The 16,038-nt window shown below is 37.3% G+C and overlaps 1 protein-coding gene across 8 annotated transcripts in view; it reads right to left on the bottom strand.

Moving 5' to 3' along the window:
* LOC144963314 (uncharacterized) overlaps positions 1-15,783 on the bottom strand; it is a 78,413-nt gene extending 62,630 nt beyond the window's left edge. For 2 of the 8 annotated variants that reach the window (XM_078897237.1, XM_078897232.1), the window contains exons 1-2: positions 15,367-15,758; positions 4,123-4,243 (exon numbers count right to left, since the gene is read on the bottom strand). The gene's annotated coding sequence lies outside the window, so the exon portion shown is untranslated. Of the gene's footprint in view, positions 1-4,122; positions 4,244-4,332; positions 4,454-15,366 lie in introns of all 8 variants that reach the window. The other 6 variants (XM_078897236.1, XM_078897231.1, XM_078897234.1 and 3 more) reach the window with 6 other exon arrangements.
* Positions 15,784-16,038: the final 255 nt, after the last annotated feature.

Genomic DNA, 16,038 nt, shown 5'->3' with positions numbered 1-16,038 from the left:
GGTACTAGGTACAAAACAAAAATCAAGATGGTATAAACAATTCAGCCATCGACACTAACAATAAATCGGCTTTGTTTTGACAATAAAACTTTTACTGTATACAACCGTTGCCATCGTAAACATATAGCATGACACTAGAATCCTCCAGGACTTAGAGATAGTATGCGCTTGGCTAAGAAGCTCATAACATTGCCATCCGGAAGTTTAACGGACCAACACACAAAACTGTGTGTATCCATGAACTTTTATAGTCAGGTTAATACAGTTCAGTGAGCATTACTCATAAACGCGGATGGCAAAAAACAATAACAAAGACCTGAGTGACGTCATCTTCGAACTAACTAAGTTAACGATGGCTACGCTACGATACAACACATCCATGGGTTAACACGTCTTCTTTTGGGTCTCGGGTTTAAATATTTTGGAAGGTCAGAGGTCATTTCCTTCAAAGTAAGTTCTCATTCCCATTTGCATTTCACCCATAATATGATATGATGTCCTAAACATTTTTTTTGGGGAATTATAATTAATGGTTTGAGACAATTATTGTAAAAAAAAATAAATTAAAATGCACATTTATACGTATATATAGCGCATTATCACGGCTCACAATGTTTTACATATAATGGCTCCCAGTAAGTAGGTCGTGTGCTATTATTTATACCGCACACGTCACAAATTAACCTGTTTTGTTGTTATTTTTTAATTTTTGGTTTGTTTTGTTGTTGTTTTGGTTTTTTTAAAATTTTTTTTTATTTTTTATTTTTTTTTTATTTATTTTTTTTTTTTGTTGCTATAATGCCTTTAAATTATCTTTTATTGCCAGGTATATACAAAATCAAAAGAATTGTTCATTTTTCAAGCTAACCATAGAGACTACTATTTTTTATCTCCTAGGAACTACGGATATTAAAATTGTCACATTGGCAGGTCTGAGAATGCAGAACAGAGCTCAAAGCCAGCTATTACTACGCCAACACCAAAAAAAAAAAAAAAAAATAAAAAATAAATAAAGTAGTCCTACCGAGCCACCAGGATCATCGATCCGGAATTTATCCCGGTTTCTAAAGCATGAAACGGACAATAGCAATTGCTTGCTACCCTTTGAATAAGACGCTAGTCTATCGCAATGTACTAACAGACCCGGCTACCCAATCAAAGCTGAGTGGATAGGTGGATCATAAAAAAAAATCTCTTCCATCCCTTCGTTTGTCCAGCGAGTGGTTTATCAACTGAGCCATCGGACAGCCAAAACGGGAGAGAAAACACAAAGAATGAGTAACAGCCGTAGGATATTGATCTTTGTGAAGGAGAAAATGTCGTGACACACAAAAAAAGGGACGACAATCTGGGCCAGCTTTTACATCATTATCTGCCCCTGGCGATATCAGGCTGTTATCCTTATCGGATTAACGGGGAGGAACGAGAGGCCGTATTGCCAGAAACAAGGCTTGTCTTTTGGTGAGTTGTGGTTGTTGGCGGAGCAGGAATTTTTTTTTAGAATAATGCCACGTGATGCTATGCGTTTAGTAAAATACTCACAACATTCACGATGACGTACCAACACCCAAAACTGTATAGATAGTATGCGCTTGGCTAAGAAGCTCATAACATTGCCATCCGGAAGTATAACGGGCCAACACACAAAATTGTGTGTAACCATGAACGTTTATAGTCAGGTTAATACAGTTCAGTGAGCATTACTCATAAACGCGGATTGCAAAAAACAATAACAAAGGCCTGAGTGACGTCATCTTCGAACTATCTATAGATAGTATGCAGATGACGTCACTCAGGCCTTTGTTATTGTTTTTGCCATCCGCGTTTGTGAGTTGTTCTCACTAAACTGTATTAACCAGACTATAAAAGTTCATGGTTACACAGAGTTTGTGTGTTGGTCCGTGATACTTCCGGATGGCAATGTGGTGAACTCCTTGGCCAAGCGCATTCTACCTATAGAAGAAGAAAAAAAACCCCGCCAAAATGAAAACACCGCCATCGGCTTCTCTTCTCCGCCCAGGGTATCAACACAATCAAGCGAGCTCTTCGCATAATTTGTAATTTGCACGTGAGTGGGTGAGTATTTGTCGTGCGTGCCAATCGCTCACCCCCCCCCCCCCCATCCCAATTCCAGAATCCTCTCATTAGCCTCCAATTTTTATGCATGACATTCATGAGACCGGAACATCCAGACTCATTTTCTACTGTCAATATGTCCATTCCCTTGTTGTTGGTTGTTTTTTTTTCCTCTCTCTCTCTCTCTCTCTCTCTCTCTCTCTCTCTCTCTCTCTCTCTCTCTCTCTACCCTGTCCTCTGCCTTTGTCCTTGACCCATGAATGCTTTAGAGTGAATGCGTCTGCTACCTGATTCAGTCCCCTGGTCAGTTACTGAATAATAATAGATAGTATGAAGTTGACGTCACCCAGGTCTTTGTTACTTTAAAAATATTTTTATTTGCCTTCCTCGTTTATGAGTACTTCTCACTAAACTGTATTAACCGGACTATAAGCGATCAAGGTTACACCGAGTTTTGTGTATTGGTCCGTTATACTTCCGGATGACAATGTTGTGAGCTTCTTGATAAGCGCATACTATCTATAGATAGAATGAAGTTGACATCGCTCAGGTCTTTGTTATTTTAAAAATATTTTTATTTGCCTTCCTCGTTTTTGAGCAATTCTCACTAAATTGTATTAACCAGACTATAAACGTTCAAGGTTACACATAGTTTTGTGTGTTGGTCCGTTATACTTCCGGGTGGCAATGTGTGTGAGTTTCTTCGTCAAGTGCACACTATCTATAATAACACGAGCCCACATCCGGTATTTCGGTATTATGGCTTATAGATAGTATACGTTTGGTTAAGAAGCTCAAAACATTGCCATCCGGAAGTATAACGGACCAACACACAAAGCTGTGTGTATCCATGAACGTTTATAGTCTGGAGAATACAGTTAAGTGAGAATTACTCATAAACGTGGATGGCAAAAAACAAAAACAAAGACCGGAGTGACGTCAACTTCATTCTATCTATAGAAGGAACGCAATTGACGTCAATCAGTTCTTTGTTTTTGTTCTTAGCCAGCCATTTTTATGAGTAGTTCTCACTAAATTGTATCAGTCAGACTATAGATAGAATGCGCTTGGCCAAGGAGTTCACAACATTGCCATCCGGAAATATAACGGACCAACACACAAACTCTGTGTAACCATGAACTTTTATACTCTGGTTAATACAGTTTAGTGAGAACGACTCACAAACGCGGATGGCACAAACAATAACAAAGGCCTGAGTGACGTCATCTGCATACTATCTATAGATAGAATGCGCTTGGCCAAGGAGTTCACAACATTGCCATCCGGAAGTATAACGGACCAACACACACACTTTGTGTAACCATGAACTTTTATAGTCTGGTTAATACAGTTTAGTGAGAACAATTCACAAACGCGGATGGCAAAAACAATAACAGAGGCCTGAGTGACGTCATCTGCATACTATCTATAAACGTTTGAGGTGAAAGTTTTGTGTGATGGTACGTAATGTCCATGTTGGTGGATGTTGTGTATTTTTAAACTAAACACAATGCATCGATATTTCCGACAGAAAAAAAACGCTGTTGGCGGCCAGGTACTCATTTTCATTTTACACCTGAGTACGGTGAGAGAATGTTAGTAAAGAGTCTTTTCCAATGACCCAACTATGCGCCGAGCGCGGCTCAAACCCAGGACCTTCCGATCCGAAAGCGAGTGTCATACCAGAAGACAACATAGCCGCATATTTTGTCGTACTCGACACCGATTATCCCTTATCCCTGGCCAAAAAAACGTATCCTCAAATATAAATGAAGTCCTAGGTTCGAAAGTTTTTGACAAGATGAGGGCCATTTAAATCGATCGATTTTTGGAGAGCGTGTTTGAAGGCCAACATTTTGTTTAATGTGCGTTTCTTTTTTTTTTTGGGGGGGGGGGGGGGGGGGGGGGGGGGGGGGTTCTTCAGATTTTGGCTGCGTTCGGTCTTAAGACCAAGAGGCTGAAAAAGAAACAGATGGGAACAGTGAGTTGTCCTAATTTGCTTATAATATTACGTATCGGAATGCAAAAGTAGTCGTGACGTCATACCTTCTACTCCTTCGGTTCCAAACTCCCTGGAAGTGTGTATAGAGCAGTAGGGCTGACTGAAGCATGTGATCGTGAATATAATCTTCAGATTTTGGCTGCGTTCGGTCTTAAGACCAAGAGGCTGAAAAAGAAACAGATGGGAACAGCGAGTTGTCCTAATTTGCTTATAATATTACGTATCGGAATGCAAAAGTAGTCGTGACGTCATACCTTCTACTCCTTCGGTTCCAAACTCCCTGGAAGTGTGTATAGAGCAGTAGGGCTGACTGAAGCATGTGATCGTGAATATAATCTTCAGATTTTGGCTGCGTTCGGTCTTAAGACCAAGAGGCTGAAAAAGAAACAGATGGGAACAGCGAGTTGTCCTAATTTGCTTATAATATTACGTATCGGAATGTAAAAGTAGTCGTGACGTCATACCTTCTACTCCTTCGGTTCCAAACTCCCTGGAAGTGTGTATAGAGCAGTAGGGCTGACTGAAGCATGTGATCGTGAATATACCAACGAAAGAGTGAAAATGAGAGGTTTCGGATGGAAACTATTGTTCCCATCCGAACTTCTCCATTTTCACTCTTTCGTTTGCATTTTTGGAAGTGTGTATGTAACCAGTCCTTCGGAGGACTAATAATGAATAGGTTACATATTGAATCATAAGGTGGCATGACTCTTCTAGTAGCAGGATGTATAGTCAGATTATAAGGATTACGGGAAGTAAAAGAGCAAGGATGGATGATATATTTTTTTGACATATGTTGAATGTCAAGGAACCCCATTCTTCACGCTGAAGGGTCATTACCGAGCAGTCGATTATCTTTTTGCCAGCATATATTGTGCGGCTATGTGGTCTTGTGGTATGACACTCGTTTTCGGATCGGAAGGTCCTGGGTTCGAGCCCCTCTCGGCGCATAGTTGAGTCCTTGGAAAAGGCTCTTTACTCGTATTCTCTCACCGTACTCGGGTGTAAAATGAGTACCTGACCGATAATAGCGTTGCCTCTGTTCGAAAAAACATTATAATATCGCCTAACAGGCGTCACGGCTTGTCCTAAATGTTAAATGTTGCTGTTGGTCAGGGACGCTTTGAGCACGATTAGTGGATATTGCGCTATATAAAAACTGAAACCAGAAGAGCAATTACACAAAGAATGTGTCCAGTCCTCGGGAAGACGACTGGTTTTACACTTCCGGTGAGACTGGAACCAGCTTTTCTAACATTGCACGTTTGTTACCCATTCTAAATTGTATTTGGTTTGCCAAAATAAATGTTATGGATAAAACAATCCGATTGCGTGCGAAAGGCCTATTAATACGTTGAGCCTATTATACTTTTCCAAACTCCGATGTCCAGTCGGCCGGCCGGTCGATCTGCTTTCGTTTCGCTGGCCTCATTTGCAAAGTGTACAGGCCATCCAAGTAATTGTAGGGGTCTACGAGGATCATCCACTTTGGTGACCATCAATGGATGGATGACCTCCTTTCCCCCAATTGATGTGTTCATTGATGGGTCAAGCGGGTCATTTTAATTATTGGCTTTCTCTCTCTCTCTCTCTCTCTCTCTCTCTCTCTCTCTCTCTCTCTCTCTCTCTCTCTCTCTCTCTCTCTCTCTTTCTCTTTTCTTCTCATATTATTTGTTTCCCTCACTTATTAAAAAAAAACCCTAAAATTCACTTCACAGTGTGACATTATATAGCATATCATTAATGTTGTTACCTTACTTACCCCCCCCCCCCCCCCCCCCCCCCACCCCCCAAAAAAAAAAACAAAAAACAAAAAAACAAACAAAAAACAAAACAAAAAAAAAACAAAAAAACAAACAAAAAAAAAAAAACAAAATACAAAAAAAAGAAAAAAGAAAAAAAACACAACAAAAACAAACAACTTGAGCGTTTATATAGTGCTATTTTCATTTCTTGAGATTCGTTTCCCTATAAATGTTGAATGTCAAGGAACCCCATTCTTCACGCTGAAGGGTCATTACCGAGCAGTCGATTATCTTTTTGCCAGTTGTTGCCTCCACATTTCCCATCCAGGACTTCCTTGGTTCCCGTGCCTTTCTTTATAGCGCTATATTCTTTTATAAAGAGAACTGCAGTTTCAGGGAATTCTGACCATTCATTAATTCCCTCTAAATCTTAGTCACTACGCTTAATCCAAAATATCATGTCTATAACGTAATAAACACCACCAGTCGATTTAACCGACGTTTAATGGATTGTAATTTATCAGTCGGTATTTCCACGTTTTAAACCATCTCCCAGTCCCTTGAGGTTTCGATTTAAGCGACGTTTACTGGATCGTTATAATTTATCACTTGATATTTCCACATTTTAAATCATTCATCAAAGCCCCCAATCCAGATCCCAAAGGTGATACATGACCACCATCATATTATACAAACCTTCCTTTCTACCCGACAATTAACCCTCTCCTGACCACCTTACCACCTGCAGCAAAATCGTCACATTTGTTACGCCACAATAGAAATTTTTCTTATTCAGATTTATTTCGTACATCACAAAATTTGAATAATAATCTTTGTGTAATTAATAAGAACATAAAGTTATTTTGTTGAGAGCTTGTTTGAGTTTAAAAAATCAATTTTTCTGCTGGGAAAGCCTGCCATTTTGGAAAAAATACTGAAAAGGATCGGTAAGAAAAGAGTTAACGTCCACACCCTGAGAATTCATCCCATGAACTGTTAATTGCACGGTCTTACTAATTTCAAAGCCGCCTACCGGCCTAAACTAATTAGGCGATGACACGCCACTCTCCTCTCACCCCCCCCCCCCTCCCCTCCCTCCTGCCACCATTCCAAGTCTATTGACCACAAGACTACTATTGAAAAGGATACAACCCCGACCTTTCTAGAACGGGCTACAACCTTCTTCGCCAAAACTACAAAGGACATCCATCTTCACCATTCATCATCTCACGCTCCTATCCGTTGAAAAACCACTTCTAGTTCACAAAAACTTAGCAGTATTGTCATATCATTACAACAGCTACATATCTGCCAATGTCATGAGATGGGGTGCCTACTTGGGCCTTTATTGGAATGGGGTGCAATTATAGCCTAAGGGGAAATTGAGATGATTACTTTGCTTTATTTTTAGTCAGAGTAGCGGGACGTGTGGGTGACACATCACTGAAAGAAAGATGGCGGCCGAAATAACAAGTCGCACTGACGGTTCTAAAAATGAGATTGTTGAAAATAGAAGGTTGTTTTGTATGAGTTTTAGATCATAGAAAGTTATTATTCGTGAATTAATGTTAATATAAAAATAATAATAATAATAATAATAATAATAATAATAATAATAATAATAATAATAATAATATAGCATTTAATTTCCAATCCAATTTTCTATCCTATGATACTGAAAGAAAGATGGCGGCCGAAATAACAAGTCGCACTGACGGTTCTAAAAAGAGATTGTTGAAAATAGAAGATTGTTTTGTATGAGTTTTAGATCAGAGAAAGTTATTATTCGTGAATTAATGTTAATATAAAAATAATAATATAGCATTTAATTTCCAATCCAATTTTCTATCCTATGATACTGAAAGAATGACGTGCCCGAAATAACAAGTCGCACTAGCGGTTCTAACAAGAGATTGTTGAAAATAGAAGGTGGTTTTGTACGATTTTTAGATCAGAGAAAATCATTATTTGTGAATTAATGTTACTATTATAATATAGCATTTAATTTCCAATCCAATTTTCTAGCCTATGATCTTCTTCTCTCTTCTGACTGAGTCAAAGTTTTTGATCTAGGCTTTGATATTTTGCCTAATGACACCATGAAAATGTAAAAAATAAATAATGAAAATCAATAATTTGAATGAAATACAATGAAATCTTGCTGTAGTAGAGAAATTGGTTGACTTTAAGTAAGGTTCACTTCATCCATTATCAATAGAACATAATATAATCTAGATAAAGATGAGAAAATTTGGGACCATAAGAGGTGTTGATTTTTGGAAGAAGTTGACTTTAAGAGTTGATTTTATGAGGTCCACTGTAAGTATGTTGTAGTGCTGAGTTTTTATTTTCGCATGAGGCAAGCTTAACCAAAGGGTAGATAGAGTTTGTACAAACATCAATTTAACAAAAATCAAATCTTTTTCAAAAAAATAAATATCTACTGATTTGTGTGTGAAAAAAAACGTTTTCTTTCGAAATATAACTGTGAAAATAAACATTCGTTTTTCAGGCAAATATCTATTGATATGTATGTAAAAAAAAACGTTTTCTTTCGAAATATAACTGAAAATAAACATTCGTTTTTCAGGCAAATATCTATTGATATTTATTTGCAACCAGAGAAAGCAAAGTTGACTCTATTTGAAGGCCATGCAGAAAGTGATTCTTGCTCACGTTTTGTGGAACTTTAGATTCATAACCATTGTGCGATCCGGAAGTTGCTCTTTGATTGGGTAATGTAAATGTTGCTGCTCGAAGCTCGAATAAATAAATAAATGTAAGCTTCGATTTAATATACGAAAACAGATAAAATGGACGTTTCGGATTTCCCCTTTATTAACAAAACAGGATGAATGAAACACTACAGACGAATGAGATAATGTGATAGCGGCGTTGTTCAGATGAATGATTGATAAAGGGGAAACCTGAAACGTCCATAATTTTATCTGTTTTCGTATATTAGATTGCAGCTTACACTTAATTTCACATTGTTATCTATTTGATTGGGAACTTATTCATCATAATTCCAAAACCCGAGAGTACAAAAATCCTCTGTTGTCCAAAAAAAACCCAAAACATATCAAATTTAATAAACTGTTAAATCAAATTCTATGTCAATGACGTAATGTACCCACGTGATTAGTATCAGATGATAATATACGATTCTTACACTCTTGCTTTTTGGAATTTCGGACGAGTTCCCAACCGCTGCACGAGCTTGCAAGTGCGCGTTTGGAACAAAGTTCGAATTCCAAAACGCAATAGTGTAAGAAATCATTAAATATTCTACCCCTCAAACGATTCCGATTTCGTCATCTTTGTTTAAAAGACATGTTCAAAAACACTTAGATCTAAATAAAAATTCTTTTTAAAGAATATTTTAGTGAAATTTATCGGTTTATAATCGGACTATTACTGAAAACATGACATCATTACGTGTTACTATTTAGGGAGAGGGGTAGAATAATATCTATACTACCTTGATATGTAGCCACCCCCCCCCCCCAAAAAAAAAAAAACCCAAAAAAAACCAACAAAAAACAAAATAAAATAAAAACAACAACAAAAAATAAAAAAAAACCAACAAAAAAAAAAAAAAAACCCAACAAAAAACAAGATCATATTTCACGAAGTTTTAGGTTTGAGAGTTTTAGCCAAGATAAGGTTAATTTTAAATGATTGATATAATTTGGTGGACGAGTTTTCTGGCCAACATTTTGAATACATGAACGTGTTGGTTTATTTGTTTGTGTTTTCTTTGTTGTTGTTCACTGTACGACAGTATATACGTTTTAACCAGCACCATCACCAAAATAGAGAGAGAGAGAGAGAGAGAGAGAGAGAGAGAGAGAGAGAGAGAGAGAGAGAGAGAGAGAGAGAGAGAAAGAAAAAGAGAAAAATATCTAAGATCAATACCACCAATTATTCTAATGCCATATCTATGTATTGAATCACAGACTCTACCATACACTGACTAAACACCCTTTTCTCATTTTGGCCAGAAAATATTATGATCAAGTATCGGTGACTCTTGTCTAGTAAAAATAGTCAAACTTGGTCTCGTGTTCAACTTATTTTTGTAAAAGTTGAAGGTCATATTGAGTCGTGGATTTTTGGAATTTGAACAAATTCTGGCCAAAATTTCTGAAAAGAAAAAGTTGCTTTATCAGGAAAGGGTAACGCTGTCCTGATTCCTGGCACGTTGTCAAGGCATTGAAATAGAAATGGCCAAATTTGATTCCATTATCTGAAAATTGTTTTCCTCATTTTTTCTAAATGTATTTTTTTTGTGGTCTTATCATTGCAATTCATCGACTGATGAAAGAGAGAGAGAAAGAGAGAGAGAGAGAGAGAGAGAGAGAGAGAGAGAGAGAGAGAGAAAGAGAGAGAGAGCGAGAGAGAGAGAGATAAAGAGAGGGTGAGAGAAAGAAAGACAGAGGGAGAGAGAGAGAGAGAGAGAGAGAGAGAGAGAGAGAGAGAGAGAGAGAGAGAGAGAGAGAGAGAAGCAACAGAAGTTTATTGTCTTTACAATATGTAAACAGGTGCAGAATTTCAGTCATGCAATAAAACGTTTTTCTTTTTAAAATAAAAAAAAATCTTATTTAACCGTTGAAGTTGTTGATTCTGTAAGATATCCTGGTATCCTGAGAAGATATATATTAAGAAATAGAAATAGAAATAGATAAATAGATAGACAGATAGATAGATAGATAGATAGATAGATAGAGAGAGAGAGAGAGAGAGAGAGAGAGAGAGAGAGAGAGAGATGGATGGACTGTAAGGCAGATAGAGGAATACTGTACATTAAAAAACCTGAGTAAATAAATAGATAGATGGAAAGATAGGAAAAGTATAGATTGGTGGATAAGTAATGGACATGTAAGTAGATTAGTGAACAGACTGAACAGACAAGTGTATCGATTACATATGGATGGATAGACGGCTGGATAAATGTTGCTTGATAAATTGCTCAGTTGAAAGATAAATAGACAAGTGGTTAGTTAAGTAGATAGGCATAAATAGATAGATCAATAGAAAGATATATATATATATATATATATATATATATATATATATATTATATATATATATATATATATATATATATATATATATATATATATATATATATATATATATATATATAAGAAAACAAAAATATACTTATTTAATATCCTTAATAAATCATATAAATATTACATTGTTTTATACTTTTGGCATTTAATTTAATCCAATTTTTATCATCTGGATCATACCGTCATAAGACCGGTTGGAGACGCTAGGACGAAAGTATCACATGACTAACTCATTATAATAATAAATGCCTCATGACCTACTTGTACACAATATCGAAACATTTTCCTAATAACGAAACGCTGATAATAATATTTAATCTTGTTGTGTACAAGTTGCATGCCACCGTAGCCATCATTAACATATAGCCTGACACAAGAACCCTCTAGGACTGGCAGTTTGACGTCATTTTGTTAGGTTTGTGTAGCGTCTAGTGAGTTGCCGTAAGTAGAGCACAAGGAAACAAGTTATTTCATTGGTTGAACTATTGAATACAACTCACGATTTGTTTTCTTTTGTGGCAAAAGACTGGCATTTTGTCGTCATTTTTTTGTCAGTGTCAGGCAACAACTGTACGATGGCTACGATGCCACCCACCAATATTCTGATTAGCTGATCACGTGACTTTTACGTGATACGTGATACGTCGTACGGCGCTTGTCCCGAAATGGGTCTGAATTGTATTGCCATTTCAGAACGTTTTACTTCAATTTTGATGTTTGACCTCGACAGAAAATCACGTATCCTATCCTAAAAGCTCCCATGAAATTATCTTGTTGTGACCCTAAAACGTTGTCTCTTAGACTAATGGCGCGTGCTTTTACAGCAATAGCATAGGCTCATCCTCTCTCATTGTACCCAAGGCTACTAAACGGCCGTGCAATGACAAAAAAAGTTGTTTTTTTTCATTTTGGTCAGAATTTCCCCAAATTTTATATCTCAATAGATAGTATGCACTCGGCCAAGAAGCTCACAACATTGCCATCCGGAAGTATAACGGACCAACATACAAAAGTATGTGTAACTTTGAACGTTTATAGTCTGATTAATACAGTTTAGGAGAATTACTCATAAACGCAAATGGTTAAAAGCAAAAACAAAGACCTGAGTGGCGTCAACTTCATTCTATCTATACAGCCGTACTCTGAAAAAAAAAAGAACGCCATGTATTTAAAATTTTGGCCAGAAAACTCGTCTTTCAAATAATATCGATAAATTGAAAAGACGATATTTATTTGGAGGACGAGGTGATTTCTGGCCAGAATTTCAAATGCGTGTTTATTTTCGGAATGCGGCACACTAGATTGATACGTTCCAAACTTGTCAAAAAGTCTTATATCTGAAACTGAACAAAGAATTAATTTTGAAAAGTTGTGTGAGTCTGTAGGGGGGGGGGGGGGGGGGGGGAGGCGGGAGTTAAAAAAAAAAAGTAGTCCTTCAGAGCCATTAGGCCATGGAGCCGGAATTTATCCCGGTTTCAATAGCGTGAAACGGACAATAGCCATAGCTTGCTATCCTTTGGATAGGACGCTAGTCTATCGCAAAGTACTTTCCGACAGATCCATGAGACCCAGCTATCCATTCACTGTTGGGTAGACAGGGAGGGGGGGGGGGGGGGGAGTCAAAAAATCTCGACTGCATCTGGGATCGATCTCGGTCCCTTTGCGTGTGAAGCGAGTGCTTTACCAACTGAGCTATCGGGGCCCCCCCCCCCCCCTCCGGAGGAATTGATTTAATCTAATAATGAAATACTATTACCGTAAAGAAAAAAGTTATCTTACTAATGTTAAAAAGTCGTTTTGTTACAGTTTAGTAGCACTGTAGCCATTTAGGCACAGGGGAATGGTATGGTTATGATGGGTGACAGGAAAAGACAGTCGCTAGCAGGAATCGTTGATGGAATAATGCAATAAATGCCAGCCCCTATGAAATGTCAACCCCTGAAACCCACCCTGTGGTACTGTAGAAAATAGAGAGTACATTCGGTCGAGGAATCAAAACATGACCTGAATTAGGTCCGAAGCGACGTGTACTTTATTTCAGGTCTGATAACCCAAATTGTTGTGGACTCATAGCTGTAATAGTAAATATTCTCCTCAAACCACCGCAATATAAAACAAACAAAAACTTGAGCATTTATATAGCGCAATATCCACTAACGTGCTCAAAGCATTTTACAAGGGGTCCCTAGCCAACTGCAACACTTAACATGTAGAACGAGACATGACGCCTGTTAGGCGATGTTAAAAAATTTTTCGGACAGAAACAACGCTGTTAACGGCCAGGTACTCATTTTGTACCTGAGTACGGTGAGAGAATGTGAATCTCGATTTTCACGATTGGCGGATCAAACCTCTGAAGTCTACACAGTGTGGATAGCTCATACGGTAGACACATAGTTTTGTGTGTTGATTCGTTATACTTCCGGATGACAATGCTGTGAGCTTTTTAGCCAAAGCATTCTATCTATAGATGTCAAGAGTGTCTGTATCTAGTCTATGATATCAAACACGACCAATGCGGCACCCGAGTTGACGAAATGCCAAGTCTTTCGCAAGCGGCAATCCCAAGAGGTTTTGTCTGTTTGACGTCATAGTCGCTCTCAGTGATGTAATAATGATATTGTGAGGTTTATAAAAAGATGAACGAGTGTGTTAGAGTGATGGGAGGACGAGGAGAGTGGGTGGTGGTGGGGGGGGGGGGGGGTTAGGAGGTAGAGAAGAAGGGAGTGGGTAGAATTCAAAATGACAAGATCTTCATGACAACCAATCGATTCATGATCGACAAGTTAGCAAAATAATAACAAAATAAAGGGACAAAAATCGAAAATACCAGCTCGAATAAGAAATGTAGAAATGCAACGAAAACAACCAAATAACACCCCCCCCCCCCAAAAAAAAAATAAAATAAAAAAATCCCACCCCGACCTCCCCCCACCCAAGTACAAAAACAAAACAAAACTAAAACTAAAGACACCCACCTAAAAACAAAAGAACAAAAACAAAACAAAAAAACACCCCCCCCCCCTCACCTAATCAAAACAAACAAAAATCAAAAACAAAAACAAAAAAAGACAACCAAACAAAACAAAACAAAACCCAAATAAACCATCAATGAAACAAAATCTGCTGCATTGAAGAATAATGATTTTTGCTTATTATGTAGAGCACCTATTTCATTCACAAGCTGAATTAGTTTGATCCCTGTCAAATTTGCTGGGAGCGGATAAAATGTGTTCTTTTCATTGAACAAAATTGAAATTTCTACATAGCTGGGTGGCTGGGGCTATATCTAGATACACGGAAAGTATTCTGTGGTAGACTCGAATCTGAATCGATTTAGAATGTATCATGTTATTCCTAATAGAAATTAGGATAAACTTTTGCTCTATGTCGTTTGAAGAGCATTGGATACAGCCTACCTCTTGAAGGATGGAATGCATGTGACTCCTAACCGCAATAAAAACAATGGTTACAATATTACCACAAAAACAATAACAATAAAAAAAATTGCAATTATGTGAACTTGTATAAATGGGTGAAAGTTATATTATGTCGTGAAGAGAGAGAGAGAGAGAGAGAGAGAGAGAGAGAGACAGAGAGAGAGAGAGAGAGAGAGAGAGAGAGAGAGAGAGATTAGGAAAAATAAAGAACGTAGGGAATGAGGGAGAGAGAAATTTAAAAAGAAAAAAGAAAAAGAAGAGAGTGAGATAGACATATAGATAGATAGATGAATGAATAGATAGATAGATAGATAGATAGATAGATAGAAAGATAGATAGATGAATAGATAGATAGATAGATAGATGGGTGGATAGATAGAGAGATAGGTGAATAGATAGATATATAGTAGATGGATGAATAGATATAAAGATAGATAGATAGATAGATAGATAGATAGAGAATGAGAGAGAGAGAGAGAGAGAGAGAGAGAGAGAGAGAGAGAGAGAGAGAGAGAGAGGGGGGGGAAATTTCAGTGACAATTGATGAATGATACATTCAAATATAACTGCAAGAAATTCCACGTCGTCTCAGTCATTCTCATCGATAAATGAATAATACCGTACTCTGGAAAAAAAAACCCCCACTTAGAAGTCCCAGGTATGAGAATTTTTGCGAAGATGAGAGTTGTTTAAATCGATGGATATTTGAAGGACGAGTTTTTTGACCAATAAATGTTTAAATATGGGTAGGACATAATACTGATACCAATAATTTATATCTGGTTGTTCTAAACATTCGATAAAACACGATTTCCTTATTTTATGTAGCCCCAGTCATTGACATTTCTTACCTAATAAGTGAAAATTGAAACTAATTGGCAAATTCATTACAAAACGTTTGAACTTCTCTCACTCCTGATGTAATATCATTGTCAATAAAGGGTGTTTTGAAATACAAAAATAATGGATTAGTTATACATAATTAATGAAAAATTATTGTAAAGATAATAAGAAAAATAACTTACCTTTTAATTTCTTGGTTGATTATAATCCCACGATAGTGAAAACAACAAAAGCAGAATATCTTTGGTTCTATTCAATATTTTGTTATTCCTTGATCACGAAAACAAAAAACCCTCTCGCCCTTCATTCAATGTAAAATCAGGAAATCACATCCCGGTAAGATATTGGGTCAGTCAATCTAACAATAACAAAGTGATTTCTTTTATCTCTCACTCTCACTATTGATATCTCAATCCTTTCTTGCAAAAAGTCGGAGGTTTCGTAGTCCTAGTAGTAGTAGTTGTAATACATGCATTCCTATATTGTACTTTGGCCCACCGAGAGAGCAAGCAAGGCCCACTTTACGACTTGTAACGGAACACGTTCAGTCCCAAGGGGAGAGGAAGCCTCACTCAGTACGAGAGAGGGGGGTGAACAGTGAACAGAGAATGCCACTGTCAGTCCGTCACTCGCAGACAAAAGCATTTCGCACACTGCGCGGTCCCAGCCGAGACGTGAGATCACTATATATGTGACGCACCGTATCAAAATGGTTTTATTTCGGGATAAATATCAAAGCCTGGAACAGCAGAGATGACCCTGAAAATTGAATTAAGAATATAATATATTATATATATATATTAAAAAAAAAAAAGTTTGGGGATCAACATTGTCTTCAACAGCCAATGTAAAAT

The sequence above is a fragment of the Berghia stephanieae genome, chromosome 1 (genome assembly GCF_034508935.2).
Source record: "Berghia stephanieae isolate SIO BIC M18660-M18661 chromosome 1, UCSD_Bste_1.3, whole genome shotgun sequence".
Lineage (NCBI taxonomy): Eukaryota > Metazoa > Mollusca > Gastropoda > Nudibranchia > Aeolidiidae > Berghia > Berghia stephanieae.
The sequence above is the reverse complement of the archived record's forward strand: the minus strand, read 5'-3'. Positions and strand labels throughout refer to the sequence as shown.